The sequence below is a fragment of the Prionailurus bengalensis genome, chromosome A3 (assembly GCF_016509475.1).
Source record: "Prionailurus bengalensis isolate Pbe53 chromosome A3, Fcat_Pben_1.1_paternal_pri, whole genome shotgun sequence".
In the NCBI taxonomy this organism is placed as follows: Eukaryota; Metazoa; Chordata; class Mammalia; order Carnivora; family Felidae; genus Prionailurus; species Prionailurus bengalensis.
In genome coordinates this window covers 24,222,210-24,240,159 of record NC_057354.1, presented here as the reverse complement: position 1 = coordinate 24,240,159, position 17,950 = coordinate 24,222,210, and the positions used below count along the sequence as shown (strand labels likewise).

Here is a 17,950-nt window from a genome sequence, read left to right as displayed (position 1 = left end):
GTTGGAGGGTGACGCATTGTATATCAAAATGCCCAATATCATTTGCATCAGGATCTGGGGCACTTTTTGAGAATGCAGATTCTTTATCCCTATTCTTATCTTACCTTTTGGCAGCCCTCCAGTTCTTTAACTGTTCCTTCTTTCCGGATTGTGATAGGATCTTCTCAATGTGAAGCACCTGATATGAATTTTTAAGTTAAAGTAACCTGAACTGATCAGTCCAAGCTCTGGGAAGTTAACAATAACTAAGAGAGAACCCCAGCTTTCACATCTGATTAAGAAGGTAGACCGGTAAACAGTGCTTTTCTGGGGAATCAGGGAGGGCTTTGGAGTCTGGAGGGCTAGGTAGGAATGTGTAAGCAGTGAAAGAAGTAAGGGTGGAGTTAAGAGGCAGGAATGGGGACAGTGTTCCAAGTAGCAGGAACAGAAACCGCAAAGGCAAATAATTCAAAGTGTGGCTAGGCTCATTTTAGAGACATTGAGGAGTTTGATATAGATACTGAGGAGGGCCTGGGAGTTGATCAGGCTGTTAGGAGCTCATTCTTGGCGAGGGAGCCTTGGATGCCAGGTTAAGAAGTTTGGCATTTTTCCAGTGAATGATGGGGAGCTAAGGATTTAAAAAAATTTTTTTTTTAATGTTAATTTATTTTTGAGAGAGACAGAGCGTGAGCAAGGGAGGGGGCAGAGAGAGAGGGAAACACAGAATCTGAAGCAGGCTCCAGACTCTGAGCTGTCAGCACAGAGCCCGATGTGGGGCTTGAACTTACAGACCGTGAGATCATGACCTGAGCCGAAGTCAGATGCTTAACCGACTGTTCCACCCAGGCACCCCAAGCTGTCTAAGGATTTTAAGCAGGGGAAAGACCTGGTCGATTTTTTGTTAGGTGCTGGCTACAGTGTGGCAAATGGTTTGGAAGTGGGGAGACTAAGGCCAGAAAGCATGCTCAGAGGGAGTTAAGGTGCGCGGCAATGAGGAGATGGAGAGAAGGGGACAGGTTAAAGAGACATTTAGGAGGGAGAACTACAACTAATTATAAATCGGTGGCCCAACCCAGGGGCCAGGATGTTTCCACCTCCTTAAATAAAGCTTGTACACCCTCTGTCTGCAGGACAGGCTGAGTCCTCCAATCTTCTTGGGGGGAGGGAAGGGATAGGTGGTCTGGTTATGGGCAGGACAGTGTTTCCATGATGTCCTTCCTTTGTCTGCTTTTATACCTGAGGAAGAGCCCGAAGCAGCAGTTACTATAAAAGGCCCCGGGTGGCAGGAAAAGTCCATCATGTTCACCAGGAACAAAGGAAACTATTTCTAGTGCAGCATGAAATTAAAATAAAAAATCATCACCCAGGGTTCTCTGCAGGTTCCCCTCCTCCAAGATGGGTGCCAAATGACGTGTATCAGGTGTCTATTGGTGAGACTTGGGGAAGATCCCAGACCTTAACAGCCCTCTGACTGAGTCCCCTCACATTGTGGCAGGTAAGGTGTCTTTCTTCCCATTTTGTAGATGTGGCAGCTGAGTCTTAGAAGTTATGTGACTTGTTCAAGGGGACCTAGTTTGTGGTGCAGGGAGTAAGGTGTGGGAGTGTGAGGGGCTCTTGGCCAAGCATCTTACAAGTGAGGCTTTGTCTTTGTGCTCCCTTTGCCCTGAGGCTTTGCCCCTAAATCTTGGCATAACTGACTTCTTGTCATTCACATGTTTCCTCCTCAGATGCCATTCCCACCCCATCGGTATATATATATTTTTCACAGCTCTTACTAGTATCTGAAATTACTAATTTTGTCTGTTTCTCTCCACCATGTGAGTTCCATAAGAACAGGGACACTATCTGTCCTGTTCACCACTTTACCACCAGCACCTGGAGTGATATCTGCTCCATAGTAGATCGTCAATATCGTTTGCTAAATGATAGAAATAAGCTGGGGAGGGAGAAAGGCAGGGAAACCAACATAGGTGGAAGCTTAGGATGTTTTGGGTACTTTTCATAAACTACTTCATTTAATGCCCTCGCAGCTTTTCAACGTAGGTACTGTATCTCCTTTGGGTAGGTAAGAAAACATGCCAAGTGAGGCCAAGTCAGTGGCTTGTTACTTTTGAGGTAACAAGCCTTTGAGAATTCTCCTTTGAGAATCTCCATTAGACACAATCTTTTGGCACACCGTGTGGAGGAATTCACAAACCTCCCTGAGCCCACTCAGGGGTCCCAGATCAAGGAACCCAGGATTGGGGAACTTGCCTGAGGTCTCTCTGGCCCCAAACCTTTGTTAGTTCCCCTCTCCACAGCAAGGTTAGATTCCATTTAGTGGACTACAGAGAGCCTCCTGAAGATTCTGTAACAGAGGGAGATTATGAGGCACTGAGCCTTTGATGTGTCAGACCTGAGTTCAAATCCTGCCTCCAAAGCTAGCAGTGTAACTATGGGCAAGCAAGCCTTCTCACTTCTCTGAATCCCACTGCCCTCACTTTGAAAATGGAATGTATTTTTTTCCCTAACTATAATTAATCTTTATTAATCTGTTCACCAAGTGCCAGATATTTGGTTAATGGCTTTCCAGTTATATCACTTTTTATGTGCCCTGACTTGCCAGAGATCATGCAGCCTCCCACGGTTAGCCACTGTGCTCCCATATGTGCACAGGCTTCCTAAAGCTGACTTTTGAATCTATTGCAGTCTCTGCTCTTGGGATTTGTGGGAACAGTTGAGTCTGAATTCACTGAAAAGACACTAGGAAGGCTGCACTGCAGTGTGAATGGAGGCCAGTGCCTTCAGTTGGTATGTGTCTTTCCCACGGTGAGGGCCTCTCTCCAAGCCCCTACTAGGCCTCTCGATTGGGACATCTCTGCCCGTCCCGGGGTCTGCGTTGCACATGGCCTGCTCTGTGCGTGCATGGCTGCTGTCTCTTTTTAGCAATGACATCACCCTGCCTGGTATTGTTGTTTATGGGGCTGTCTCCCCACCTGGCGGGGGGCCATTGCTTGGCCATTCGGTGGAATTCCTCTGTCTTTTAGCCCTAGTACAGACCTGGCCCAGCACTGCTGCTCAGGAAATGCCTGTGGAATCAAAGTGAGGACTCTCCCATGTGTTGAGGATTTACTGTGTGCCAGGCCTGTCCTGGACACGTTATATGTGTTATCTCATTTACACCCCATGGTAATCCCGAGAGGGAGAAGTTACTGTCCCTCTTTTACCAAGAAGAAATAGAGACTCAGCTGGGCTTTGCATTAGGCCCACTTGCAGTGATTGATGACACCAGGGCTGACTCCAGGCCTGTGCTCTCATCGTGCATAAGCAGTTCTTGAAACTGTGGTCTGATAAAGGGGAGAGACACTCCTCAGCCCCCAGGACCCTCAGAGACTTTCTACTAACAAGATTCTAGTCCAGCTGTCATTTCATCCATGAGGAGGGGTGCCCTGCTGGCTCAGTCAGTAGAGCATGTGACTCGGGATCTCAGGGTTGTAAGTTCAAGCCCCAAGTTGGGTGTAGAGATTACTTAAAAAAAAATTTTTTTTTTTTGGGGGGTGCCTGGGTGGCGCAGTCGGTTAAGCGTCCGACTTCAGCCAGGTCACGATCTCGCGGTCCGGGAGTTCAAGCCCCGCATCAGGCTCTGGGCTGATGGCTCAGAGCCTGGAGCCTGTTTCCGATTCTGTGTCTCCCTCTCTCTCTGCCCCTCCCCCGTTCAAGCTCTGTCTCTATCTGTCCCAAAAATAAATAAACGTTGAAAAAAAAATTTTTTTTTTAAATAAAAAAAATTTTTTTAATGCTTATTTATTTTGGGGAGACAGAGACAGAGAACGAGCAGGGGAGGAACAGGGAGATGGGGGAGACACAGACTCCGAAGCAGGCTCCAGGCTCTGAGCTGTCAGCACAGAGCCTGACATGGGGCTCAAACCCACGAACTGTGAGATCATGACCTGAGCTGAAGTAGTCGCTCAACCAACTGAGCCACCCAGGCCCCCAGAAATTACTTTAAAAATAAAATAAAATAGGGGCTCCTGAGTGGTTCAGTCTATTGAGTGGCCAACTTCAGCTGATACCATGATCTCGTGGTTTGTAATTTCGAGTCCTGAATCAGGCTCTCTGCTGTCAACTCAGAGCCTGCTTCGGATACTTTGTCCCCACCTCTCTCTGCCCCTCCTCAGCTCATTCTCTCTCTCTCTCTCTCTCTCTCTCTCTCTCTCTCAAATAAACATTTAAAATAAAATAATCCATGAGAAAACAGAAGCCCAGAAAGGAGAGATGACTTACTTACAGCCCTTCTTTTCCACTTACTGCTTATCCTTACCCACTTACTTTTGGGCAGGATGAGATCTGATTTTACCCACCATTAAACCACCCAGGTAGCCCTGGTCCAGGTCGACACTCAGTAAATACTTCTAAATTTTATTTATGATGAAACATTAAGAAGGATATACAGATTAGTATAACAAACACCCGTATTCCCACCCCCCAGCTTATGAAGTAAAACATTGCTAATATAGCTGAAGGCCTCGTGTTCCTCCACAACTGTAATCCCTCAGGAATAAAGGCTCCCCTAAATTTTTTGTTTATTCTATGTAATTTTTTATTGAGCTATAATTCATATGCCATAAAATCCAACCTTTTTAAGTATACAATTCAGTGGTTATTAGTATGTTCACAAGATTGCACAACCAATACCACTCTCTAAGTCCAGAACTTTTCCATTACACCAAAAGAAGCCCCATACCCGTTAGCAGTCACCTCCCCATTCCTCCACTCCAACCCCTGGCAGTCACTAATTTGCGTCATGTGTCTATGGACTTGCCTATTCTGGACATTTCATATAAACAGACTCCTGTAGATGGCCTTTTGCATTTGGCTTGCGTCACTTACCATTATGTCTTTAAGGCTCATCCGTGTTGTAGCGTGTACCAGTATTCCGTTGTGTGGATACACCACATTGTGCACCTCCGCCAGTTGGTGGACGTTTGGGTTGTCTCTACTTTTTGGCTATTATGAATGAAGGTGCTGTGAACATTCATGTACAGGTTTTTGTGGGGCTGTATTTAATTATCTTGGGAATAGACCGAGGAGTGGACTTGCTGGCTCGCAGGGTAATTCTATGTTGACCTTTTTTTTTCCCCCAAGTTGTTTTTTGTTTGTTTGTTTTTTTAATTTAGGTAATCTTTATACCCCATGTGGGACTCCCAACTCACGACCCTGAGATCAAGAGCCACATGCTTTTCTGACTGAGCCAGCGAGGCGCCCCTCTCTATTGAACTTTTTGAGGAACTGCCAGACTGTTTTCCGGAGTGGCTGCACTATTTTACATTCCCACCAGCAATGTCTGAGAGTTCCAATTTTTACATTCTTACCACGTGTTCCTGCCTGGCTGTTTGATTCTGACCATCCCAGTGGGTGTGAGGTAGTGTCACTTGTGGTTTCAATTTGCATTTCCCTAGTGACTGATGATACTGAGCATGTTTTCATGTGCTTATCGGCTATTTGTTTATCTCCTTTGTCTATTCACATCTTTTGCCTAATTTTGTTTTACTTAAAAAATTTATTATAGCTAAATATACATAAAATTTGCCATTTTAGCCACTTAAGTGTACAGTTCGGTGGCATTCGCATTGTTGTGCAGATATTGCCACCATCTGCTTCAGCAACTTTTTCAGCTTCCCCAACTGAAGCTCTGTACCCATTGAACAATAATTCCCCGTTCCCCTCTCCCAACCAGTCCTAGGCAACCACCATTCTACTCCTAAATTACTTTTTTTTTTAAGTTTATTTATTTATTTTGAGAGAGAGAGAGAAAGAGAGAGAGGGACCATGAGCAGAGGAGGGGCAGAGAGAGAGAGAGAGAGAGGGAGAGAGAGAATCCCAAGCAGGCTCTTTGCTGCGAGCATGGAGCCCGATGTGGGGCTCGAACCCACAAACTGCAAGATCATGACCTGAGCTGAAATCAAGATGCTTAACCACCTGAGCCACACAAGTACCCCTCCTAGACTGCTTTTTGACTCAGTTTCTCTTTCACTTAATAAAAGAGAGGGTGCATTTTTAATTTCAGTTGTCTTTTTATTGTTGAGTTATAAGAATTCTTCATATATTCTGGATCTTAGACCCTGATCAGATACATGATTTGCAAGTAGTTTCTCCCATTCTCTGGATTGTCTTTTTGATTTGTTCATAGTGTCCCTTTTTTTTTTTTCTTTTTTAATTTGAGAGAGTGCACAAGTGGGGGAGAGGGACAGGTGGGGGAGATAGAGAATCCCAAGAAGGCTCCACACTCAGCATGGAGCCCAATGCCGGGCTTAATTCCACAACCCTCGGATCATGACCTGAGCTGAAATTAAGAGTCAGACTGAGCCACCCAGATGCCCCTTGACAGTGTCCTTTGAAGTACAAATGTTTTTCATTTTGAGGAAGTCCAGTTTATCTGTTTTTCCTTTGGTGCTTGTGCTTTGAGTATCATATCTAAGAAACCATTGCCTAATCCAAAATCGTGAAGATTTGTACCTATATCTTCTTAGAGTTTTATAGTTTTCACTCTTACATGTAGGTCATTGATTCATTTTTAGTTCGTTTTTGTATATGGTGTGAGGTAGGTCCTATGCATTTTTAATCCTTTTACTAGGTGTGTGTTTCTAAACATTATTTGATACAATTTTTTCTGTTTTTTGGACTTTAAATGGTAACATTGTTTACATTCTTGTGCAGCTTGCTGTCACTTCAGCCTTATGTTGGGAGAGTCATCCATTTGATCAGGGTAACTAGTTCATTTGTTTTCACTGCTGTATAGGTTCGCTGCATAAAAACCACACTTTATTTACCTTTCCTCCTGTGAGTGGTCTCTTGGGTTGTCTCTAGTATTTTGCTGTTACAAATGATAAACCATCTAAAATGTGCCTCCTTGTGCAGTGTGTTGAAGGTCAGGAGCATATTCAGATTTCCTAGATAATGCCAAATATCTCTTTTAAGTGGTTTTATAAATTTGCACTCTTGCCAGCGATGTATTAGAATTGCCCTTGTTGTATTAGAATTGTATCCTCAGTAAGACTCAGTATTGTCAGGCTTTTTTGTTTTTGCCAGTCTAGTGGGTGTGAAATGACACTTTGTTGGAGTTTCCCAGATTAATAGCAAAGTTTCTTTTTCAGTAAATATTTGCATGGTTGGATTGGCAGGTGCACACAAAAGCAGAATAGAGGCAGCTCTTTGAGGAGATGACCCTGTGACCCTGCTTGTGGCTAGATGATGGCAGGGCTCTGGGCCTACACTGCGCTGGCTGTTATAGGGAGACTCTGGAGCTAGGAAGTGTTGGGTGAGACTGACAACCCTATAAATGGGAGAAGGCAATTGTCACCTTGACACCAGTAATGGGAGCCTCTCTCCAGGGGGAGGCTGTAGTCCTGCCCTTCCATTTCACCAAGAAGGGAAGGAGCTGGAGAGAGAGAAGGATCAGAATGAGGTCCCATAGTCTAGGAATGACCTTTTTTTTTTTTTTAACCTTCTCATAGTCTTGATATTGGTGGTATGTATTTTTCTTGTTTATTCTACTGAGTTTGGGAATGATGAAAAGGATAGTAAGAAGAAGAATAGCAATGATCATTTATTAAACACTTATGTGTGAGGCATTGTGCCTTTTTTATGAGTATTATCTCACTTAATTCCAATGAAGTAGGTGCTATTAGTATTCCTGCTTTACAGATGACAAACAGGGTAACTCAAAGAGACAGAGTAACTGAGGGTTTTCACTCAGTCTGACTCCAGAACTTGTAAGCACTGTGCTATATCATTCGCCTGGCTCAGCTAAACCCAAGAGATCAAAGAAAGGAGAGGCTTGTCCAGGCCTGGGTGGGTGAGAAACATGAGTTATGAAATCCACTGGGCCTGGTGTGGAAAGGGCAACAGGGAGCAGAGTGAGAGGCCCCCTGGAAAAGATGGTTCTTGAGAGGCAGGTGCCCCAGCCCAGTGGACATGGCCCATTTAGCAGGCACTCATGGGCACCTCTTCTGTGCCAAGTCCTGAGCTGGCTGCTGGGGTGCAGAGTGGGATCTGCCCATTTCCAGGTCTCAAGAAGTCCCTGGACAGGTGGAACAAGAATTTGGAGGATGTGGGTGACCCTGGCCTCCTAGGATGCAGGTGATAAGATAACACCTCAGACTGAGGGCTGTCCAGGTATCCTTCAACAGGTAAAATTTTAACAAACTGTGGCACATCCATAATATGGAATACTACTCAGTAACAGAAAGGAACACATCACTGATGTAGGCAACAACTTGGATTAATCTCCAGGGAATTATGCTGAGTGAACAAAGTGAATCTTAAAAAGTTACATACTGTATGATTTCATTTATGTAACATTTTTTAATTGACAAGTAAAAAAAATTTTTTTAATGTTCATTTATTTTTGAGAGAGAGAGCATGAATGAAGGAAGGGCAGAGAGAGAGAGAGGGAGACACAGAATCTGAAACAGACTCCAGGCTCTGAGCTGTCAGCACAGAGCCTGACTCAGGGCTTGAACTCGGTAACCGCGAGATCATGACCTAGGCCAAAGTCGGACTCTTAACCAACTGAGCCACCCAGGCGCCCCTGAATTGACAATTTTAGAAATGGAGAACAGATTGGAGGTTAATTTTGGATGGGTTAAGGATGGGAAGGAGGAGGGTGTCTTTTGTTGGAACTCTTCAGAATATTAACTGTAGTGGTGGATCTGTGAACATATACAGGTGATAAAATTGTATAGAACTTAATACACACACACATACACACATGTATATGTAAAACTGGGAAAACTTGAATGAACTTGGGGGATAGTATCAATGTCAATACAGGTGATCTCTCTGTATTGTTTCTTATAATTGTGAATATGTAATTACCTAAAAGAAATTTCAATTAAAAATGAAATTTAAGGTCCAAAGTATTGGCAGGACAATAGAGATATTTGTAAGACAGCATTCTCAACCCATATAAAAAATCCTGAGGGCTAGGGCGCCTGGGCGGCTCAGTTGGTTAAGCATCTGATTCTTGATCTCGGCTCAGGTCAGTGTGGAGCTTGCTTGGGATTCTTTCTCTCTGCCTCTCCCCCACTTGCATGTGCATATGCCCCCCCTCCAAAGAAATAAATAAACTTAAAAAAAATCCCAAGGGCTATGTCCAAGGAGGCTTTTTGCCCTTAAGTTAGCAAAGTCCAGCTCCACAGAGAGGTGGGCAGTATTCCCTGAGATGTGGAGGAGTGCAGGGTTACCCTAAACACTTCAAGAGACCCAGGGTAGGCCCATTGGGTTGGTTTCTGAGCTTAATTCTTTGAGCCTCTCTGTCCTTCACCTCCTGAGCTGACACCACTATCATAAGGGCAAGGGCAGAGCCACAACCCACTCCCACTCCTCCCACTCCACCTCTGTTTGGTCTTCTGAGAAGGACAGATGTTCCTCCTTCATTCTCTACTCCACCAGGTTGCCCCTCCCCTGGGATGTCCTGTATCAATTGTTACAAACTCTCTGTGCCTCCTCCATGACTGTCTCCTCTCCTAGACAGACTCCTGGACCTTGGGAACAAGACCAGAACCAGTCCCAATCTGGGGGGCATCAGAGAGTGTTTGTTATACTCAACTAAATGGGAAGTTGACCCTGGCTGAGATAAACCTGTTCTGATCCTGAGATCCTAGGGAGGGCCTGGACTGTGGCATAGGATTTGAGGGGTAGTATGGCTGTGGTCTTACAAGATTCTGGGACTTTGTTTCCACCTGTTAGGCCCACTAGGATATCTCTTCCAGAATGTTGGCTGCCCTGAACACTGCTTCAAATTCTGTCCCCAGAATGGGAGACCCAAGGCTCCTCCACCAGACTACCCCAACATACATGTACTCACAGGGATCATGTGTTCACATTGCTGACCTCTTACTCTGGGATAAGCACTTTGGTTTCTTTATTTCTCTCAGCAACATTTATAAGGGAGGTATTCTTTATATATCCATTTTGCAGAGAAGGAACCCAAGGCTCAGAGAGGTTAAGTAACTTGCTCAAGGTCACTTAGCTTGTAAATAGCAGAGCAAGGACTTGAAGAGGCATTCCTAATGTGTGCCAGTCTAGTGCCTGCAGGTGCAAAGCTGAAAAAAAGAAACATCACTGCCCTTATGGAGCTAATGATAAAATCACCAAACATTTATATGTGCTTACGTATGGCAGTCAGAGGCTAAGCTCTTTATATACATTATATAATTGACTCTGCTTTACAACCAAATGAAATAAGGTTATGCCCATTTTACAATGGAAATTGAAGCTCCAGGAGGAAAAGAGACCTGCTCAAGGTCACATAGCAAGTAGAATACAGACCTGGACAGTCTGCTCTAGAGCTAGTGCTATCAGACCCTCTTCTGCCATCTCTTCCCTAGACCTATTTTTGGCTTTTTCCCTCCTCTACACAGGCCCCCTCCATGCTATTATTTCTGCCCTCCCTTCACTCCAGCTCTTCGGTCTAGCCTGTGTCCATAGACCCATTCATATTCTAAGCATAGTTTGGAACCTGTGGTTGGGCCAGAATATCTATCAGCACGATGATACCCCTCACTCTGACCCTTTCTGTTCCACCCAGCTGCCTGGCAAGGGGAGTCTTGCAGGAGACTACTACCCAGTCCCCTCACCTACCTGTGGTGGCCGGAATATGTGTGGCTCTGCAGTGCAGAGGATAGAGCAGCAGGATGCCCACACCTGGCAGAGAGGCCAGCACACCAGGGGGTGCAGGTAGCACTGGGACTGTCAGTGCTAGTGGTTCTGGAGGCTAATCTGAGCAGCAGCAACTGCTGGCATTATCTAGCCTCTAAGAATAGCTTGGGCTGAAGAGTTGGGGTCTGGGGCCAGGGAAGAGGGCAGGAGCCTGTTTCCACCGCCCCTGCCACCTCTGCTGCTGCTTGGCCTAGAAACTGGAAAGCCTCCCTTCTGGCTTACCATTTGCTCTGGGATGGTTTTGCATGGATGTGTCTTGCCTGCTATTGGGCTGGAGGAAAGAGGGTGACCCATAGACTCAGACCCAGGGCTGAGGTCAATGAGCCCATACCCTGAGGACTGGCCCTCACCAGGCCTTCCCCATTGGCACAGAATAGGAGCTTGCTTTTTCAAGGATCATGTTGGAAGTGAACCTTATTCGTTTAGCGAATCCTTAAGAACTAGATAATATATACCCATGATTCAAAATTCAAAAGTATAAAAGAGTAACCAAGAAAAAAATCAGTCTCCCTCCCTTCCCTAGCCCTCAGCCGCCTATTCCCCTCTCCAGAGGCCACCGCTCTTACCAGCAAAGGTGGTCCCTCCATAGGTAGGCACGTAAATACGTGACTCTTCTATCCCCCCATTTTTGCATGAGCGATAGCACATCCCATCCATTCTTCTGCCCCTTGCTTTTTTCACTTAATGATATACGTTGTAAAGAACAGTAATTTACTGAGTCTTTATTCTGGCATGCACTATTGTAACTAAGCACTTCAGATGTTATAACTCATATAGTGTTCATCAGAATCCTGTGTTGTGGTAGGTCTTTTTTATGATTTTCCATTGTTCAGAGGTTAAATAATTTCCCAAGATTTCAGAGCTGGTAATTGGCAGAGCCAGGATTCAATCCCGGGCAGTCTGACTTTAAGGTGTTCTTCATCACTATCCTATACTGCCTCTCATGCTTGAGCCCTGTCACTACATAGCACCCCCTTACTCTCCCTAAGGGCCAAGGTAAGAAATGTATATTGAGAGATGCCTGGGTGGCTCAGTCCGTTAAGTGTCCAACTTTTGATTTCGGTTCAGGTCATGATCTCACAGTTTTGAGATCTGGCTATGCCTTGGGCGTGCAGCCTATTTAGGATTCTCTTTCTCCCTCTCTCCCTCCCCTGCTCTCACGTGTGTGCACGTGCTCTCTCTTTCTCTCAAAAAAATATTAAAAAAAAAAAAAGAAATGTACATTGAACACTCACCATGGCCAGGTTCAGGCTGGGATACAGCAGAGAATAAAAAAGATTAGGTCTTTGCCCTCACGGAACTGGCACCCCAGTGTCCACATGTGTCTGTCAACCAAAGCAGGAGGAGGGAAACACACGTCACACACACACCCACGTGTCCAAGTACAGGCCTGCTGTTTGCACATACTTTTCTCCCTTATCCATTGATTGTTTACTCACACAGCCTCTGAGCTGAAAGGCCTTCTAGCCCAGAGCTATAAGTGGAACATGGAGGTCCACACAGAGATAGATACTTACAAGAGATCACGATGTGGGCCTCGTGATTCTCATCCCCTGCCCCCTAGGATCCATTTCAGCAAGTCTGGTGGGGGGTGTCTATAATCCAGGGCCCAGCCATTGTTTGAAGTTGGGAACAATTGAAGGGCAAGGGAGCTATAGATAGATCCACAGCTGCTGTCACCTGTTCCAGCCTGGGCATTGGGCCCGAGCATTGTCTACATGGGGGCACTCTACCAGTGAGGGCCCACTGGGGGTGGGAGGTTGGCCCAGTCCAGCCCAGCTCTAGAGAGACTGAGTCAGAGGTCAAGACAAAGAAATACAGAGTCTCAGAGGGCAGAGAACGACAGGGTGACAAAGAAGGACCAAGACCCATGAGAGATACAAGAGACTCCCACCTCATGCTAAAAACACAGAGACTGGTTGGGAGTGTGGGCAGAGGCAGAGAGAGAGAGCTATCTAGACAGTGAGGGCCTAAGGCAAAGATTGAACTCCAGGATACAACAAATCAGAGCCCCAGACCAGAGCCTGTGCTAGGGTCCAGACCACTTCAGTCCAGCATCGAGGTCTTTCTGTCCATCTGTTTATCTCCAGGAGGGTGACACATGCACATTTCTCTCTGGGGCAACCACACCCCAGACTCTTCTAGGGCAGTCTGAGGTAGGGCAGTCAGGAGTGATCCAGGAGGCCCCTGGGGTCTCTGAAAGGGAGAGTTTGTGCTGCTGAGTCTAGTCGTAGATCTAATTCACTATGTGACCTTGGGCAAGGATCCGCTTCTTCTGTGCCTCAGTTTCCTTAGCCGTTCAATGAGAGAGTTGGTTTGCATGATCACTAAAGGTCCTTTTAACCTCTGATGCCCCTCAGGACGTCCCCCCCCCCCCAACCGTGTGTCTAACTTCCCTCCCTCTTGATGCAGCTGAAGCCACAGTCCCCTCCTTTGTTTGTCCTTTGTGAGGATGGGGGACAGCTGGTCCCCCCCCACGTCCCCCCCCCACCAAGTAACCTTTTACCACGTTGAGGCATCTCTCCTCCGGATAAACACCCCTGATGCCTTTTGGCAGCCCTCATCCTATTTTCTGCTCAGGCATCAGAGCCGGGGCCCACTCGGGCTCTCTGCAGCTGCCCAGGGCCCCAGGAGGGGGACAAGCCTTGGATGAGCAGGGCCCCCCCCCACCCACAGGGTGCCAAGGGGAGGGCCCCACTCTAGGGCCTCACTGCTTTGCTTTTAGACTATTATGGCAGCCACCTCCTAAGTAAGTCTTCCTGCCACCGGTCTCGCCCCTTCAGTCCATCCTCCACACCAGCTGCCACCAGGATCTTGTGAACACATAAATCTGACCATGCTGTCAAATGTCCTTGCTCAGAGCTCTTTGATGAGAAACATAAAATACAAATGCCTTTGATGGCTCCCCAACTCCTGCAGAAGAACGCTAAACCCTAATCTGGCTTCTGAGGCCGTTCAGTCTAGTCCCAGCTGCTCCACCTGGCCTCCCTTCCCTGTGTGCCTCCTGTGGCCAAGCCTCCACCTGTGTGACTGCTCTGGCCTTGGAGTTAGGACTCATGCTCTGTGTCCCCTCTCCTCTGCCTTTGGTGCCCTCCTCTCACCTGGACGACCACTGCCTCCTTGCTGCTCTGCCTGCAGCATTCCAGTCTGTTCTCTGTATGGCAGCCAGGGTGGTCATCATTAAACCTCAGACCACTTACTCTCTTGCCCCGACAGCTTCCCGCTGTACTTTATATAATAGAGTCCAGAGTCCCTTTCAAATCCTACAAGACTCAGTGATCCAGCTCATGCCTACCTATGTAACCCTACCTTAAAAAACTCTCCCCCTAGGGGTGCCTGGGTGGTTCAGTCAGTTAAGCATCCACCTCTTGGTTTTGACTCAGGTCATGATCTCAGTACTCGTAAGTTCAAGCATCAGATCCGGCTCTGTGCTGACAGCATGGAGCCTGCTTGGGATTCTCTGTCTCCCTCTCTGTCTGCCCCTTCCCCGCTCACACACTCTCTCTGTGTCTGTCTCAAAAATAAATAAACATTAAAAATAAAATAAAACTCTCCCCCTGTTCCCGCTCCAGCGGCACTAGCATTGTGATGGCGTCAAACTCACCACGCTATTTTCTGCCTCACAGCTTTTGTATTTACTACTACTTTTGCTCAGAATGTTCTTCCTCTGGCTCTTTGTATGGCTCCTTCTCGTCCCTCAGGTCTCACCTTGAATGTCACCTCTTCAGAGAGCCCCACCTCCTTGACCAACTTGAGTACTGTATACCCCACCCCCATGACCCTCCACCGCGTTACCGTAATGCCCTTATATCCTGTGCCACGATCTTGAATTACCTTAGAAACTGTATCTGCTTGTTCATTGACTGCCACTCTATGAGGGAAGGGACCTGGTTGTCATGCCCCTCTCCTTGTCCGTCGGGGTGTCAGACTTGCTTTTGTCCTTCACATCCCTCCATTCTGACATCTCCTGTGGGTGTCTTTCTTTTCCTGGACAGAGAGTATTGGGTTCCCATCCTGGACACAGAATAGAAGGCATGTTCACCTGAATCTATGTGATCCTCCCAGCTGAGGTAGCATTTTAACAGAGTCCTTCAATGTCTTTATCAAGGATTTCCAGGGACTGAGGAGCATTGGTGACAGATACATTTCCGGTTGGGGCTGGCTCCCAAATCCTATCTTCTCTGTCTCCCTACCTGCCCTTGCTTTCTCCAATACTCAGCTCCTCCAGTGGCATTTTGGGCTAGAAGAAAAGAAGTCAGAGGTAGTATGTCCCTTTTGGGCTTTGCCCCATCAGCTCATTGCTCATGGGAATCTCCCCCAATAGCCCCAGCTCAGCAGCTGCCTCCAGTTCTGGCTGCTACTAAGCTGTGAGCTCCAGGACCCCACAAAAGTGCTTATCTGAGGCCTTTGATGGAGAGAAACAGGGGACGCGGAGGCCATGGTGTCTGGCTTGGCTCCAGCTCCCCATATCCTAAGGCTGCCTATCTCTATCTTTCACCGCTTTACTCTCTACCCTGGATCCTGCTCCTCCTTCCCAACTCTGTTCCTAGTCAGGCCCAAGGTTCCTTGGCTTTTCTGTGGGAGATGCAAATAGGGGATTTACAGCATTGCTGTCTTTGAGGGTGGCCACAGGCTGGTCTGGGGCCTGGGAGCACTGAGGCCGGAATGCCTGAGGCTGAGCCCTTCCCGACAGTCCTTCCTAGCACTATCAGCATCTTAATTAAGTCCCTTGAAGATCGTGGTTCTTAGAGCGATTTCTGGAGAGAGTCTCTGAAGCCCAGGAGGGTGGACACCCCACACCGCGGGCCAGGCTGCAGGTGACCCAGCTGCCTTCATGCCAGTCCTCACCATAGCTGCCTTCTCCTTTGCTGGTTTCCGTGTGCTTGGGTAGAGAGCTAACCTCAGGAGTGGGATCCTGGAGTCTGGCCCAGGCTCCCTCTGTCCCCATCAGGGCCTCTGTGTCCTCAGCTAAGCAGAGGGTCTGGATGAGATGATTTCCCTTCCAGCCCTGATGCTCCTGATTCCCAATGCCCTGCTGTCTTTAACTGGAATTGGGGAAAAGGGTGGCAGGCAGGGAGAAATAGAAAAGGTACAGGAAAGTACAGAGAACAATTAAGAAACCATTGTACACATTTTGTTATATTTGCCTCAAGTCTTTTGCCCCTGGATTGTAGCACTTCAGGGTTCTAGTGATACCGATTCTAACACACCAGGATTCGAAACTGAGGTACATATAGTCCTGGCTCTGTACTCATAATGTTGGGAAGAGAAGGGAGGAAGAAAGACTTTGGAGTGTCTACACTGGCTACTCAGTGGGTGGGTTGGTTGGGATGAGAGGGCGGTGGTGAAGAAACGAAGCTTCCGGAGGTTCTAAAATCCTAGAATCCTAGAATCCTAAAGTTGGAGCAGATCTCAGAGGTTGCCCAGTCCAAAGCTTCAAGCCCTGTGCAACCTCTGCTTGATTCCTCCTTGCTGTTAGCAGGCTCATTTTCTTCTACGAAGCCTTTTCCATGGCTGACAGGCTCTGAGTATGAAAAGACCCTTTTCTGTGTATGTATCCAAACTCTGCTTCCTTGTAACCACCCCACTGGCCTGCTCTTGAGGACACACAAGTCACAGGTTTCGTATGCTACAGGACAGCTCTTCATATATTTAAGGTTGGTGCCTTAAGTCCTTGCAGATTGTGGCATTTCGTGCCTCTCTTAGGTGCCTCTTGGGTTTCCCCATCGCTTCGTCATTTTTGTCTGTGTGTTCATCTCAGCAGGAAGGTGTGCCCTGTGTAGTAGAAGTGAACTTACAGTTCTAGACCCATTTCTTTTGGTTGGTTTCTCAGCCCCAGGTTTATACACTGAACAGATAATTCTAGAATTCAGACCCACATTATATTTGGTATAGGCTAGACTCATTAGAGGTTCTAATTCTCCAGGCTAATTCTATTGCTCAGGCCCTAAGAAAGAAGGCCCTGCTTTCTGAGCATCTTCAAACAGCAAGCAGAGTTTTTCCCACCCTCTGGGCTTTCTCTAAATAAGGAGATGAAAACCCTATAATCTTTTTCTTTAATGTTTGTTTGTTTGTGTGTTTGTTTATTTTTGAGAGAGAGACAGAGTGAGCAGGGGAGGGGCAGAGATGGGGAAGAGCTGTCAGCACAGAGCCTGATGTGGGGCTCGAACCCATCAACTGTGAGATCATGACCTGAGCCAAAAGCAAGTCAGATGCTTAGCCGATTGAGCTATCCAGTTGCCCCCAAACCCTGTAATCTTTAAAAAAAATTTTTTTTTGGAGAGAGAAAGGGGGCGCAAATGAGCAAGGGGCAGAGAGAGAGAGAATGTCAGGAGGAGGGGCAGGGGGAGAGAGAGAGAGAAACAGGGTTCATCCGAAGTGGTGCTTGTGTTTTACCTGAAGCGGGGCTTGTGCTCACCCAATGTGGGACTTGAACTCATGAACCGTGAGATTGTGACCTGAGCTGAAGTCAGATACTTAAGGACTGAGCCACCCAGGTGCCTAACAAAACCCTATAATCTTAAACTATCTATCAAGTTGGGTTCATGCTCTTACTCAGCACACACTTACTGACTTTCTGCTGTGTGCAGGCATTCTGTAAGGTGCTGGGGATATAGACCAAGCTCTTGCCCATTAGTTGGTGGGGAGGCAGGCCAGAAACAACCTACGTTCTATGAAGAGAATCGAAACAGAACGATGTCCTCACAAATATAATGTGGAGAAAAAGAAGAAAGGAATACATAATGTAGGATTCCATTCATAGAAATTTTGGAAACTAATCTGTGACATTAGAAGTCAGGATGGTAGGTGAGGGAGTGATGAATGAAAGAGAGGGGTTGCTGGTAATTTGTTTCTTGAATAGGGTGTGTTTAGTTTGCAGAAACTCAGACTGTATGGCAATATTCACTGTGTCCCTGATTATAATGGCAAAAAGACTGGGGACAATCTAAATGTCACCCAAAGGAGAGCTGTATCATTTCATAACTTGGAGAGTATCTATAGGATTAATTCCTAAAAAGGTCTGGGCATTTGTAATTTTAATAGATATTGCCAAATTTGGCCATGCATTTCTAACAAAGTTTTTGTGTAACATACATGCAGTGAAGTGGGTACATCTTGAACGTACAGCTCAGTTAGTTTTACAGAGTGAACACACTGCTCTTTGCTCAGTATATAGTGTTTCCTGCATTCCAGAGGCTGCTCTTGTGCCTCGTCCATTCATTACTCTCCCTCAGGACCACTCTTCTGCTTTTATCAGCTTACCTGGTTT

At 46.6% G+C, this 17,950-nt stretch overlaps 1 protein-coding gene across 2 annotated transcripts in view; it reads left to right on the top strand.

The window, feature by feature from the left end:
* Positions 1-1,342: 1,342 nt before the first annotated feature.
* Positions 1,343-17,950, top strand: part of MYH7B (myosin heavy chain 7B) — a 42,234-nt gene continuing 25,626 nt past the window's right edge. The window contains exon 1 of one of the 2 annotated variants that reach the window (XM_043604683.1): positions 1,343-1,474. The gene's annotated coding sequence lies outside the window, so the exon portion shown is untranslated. The remainder of the gene's footprint in view (positions 1,475-17,950) is intronic. The other variant, XM_043604681.1, reaches the window with a different exon arrangement.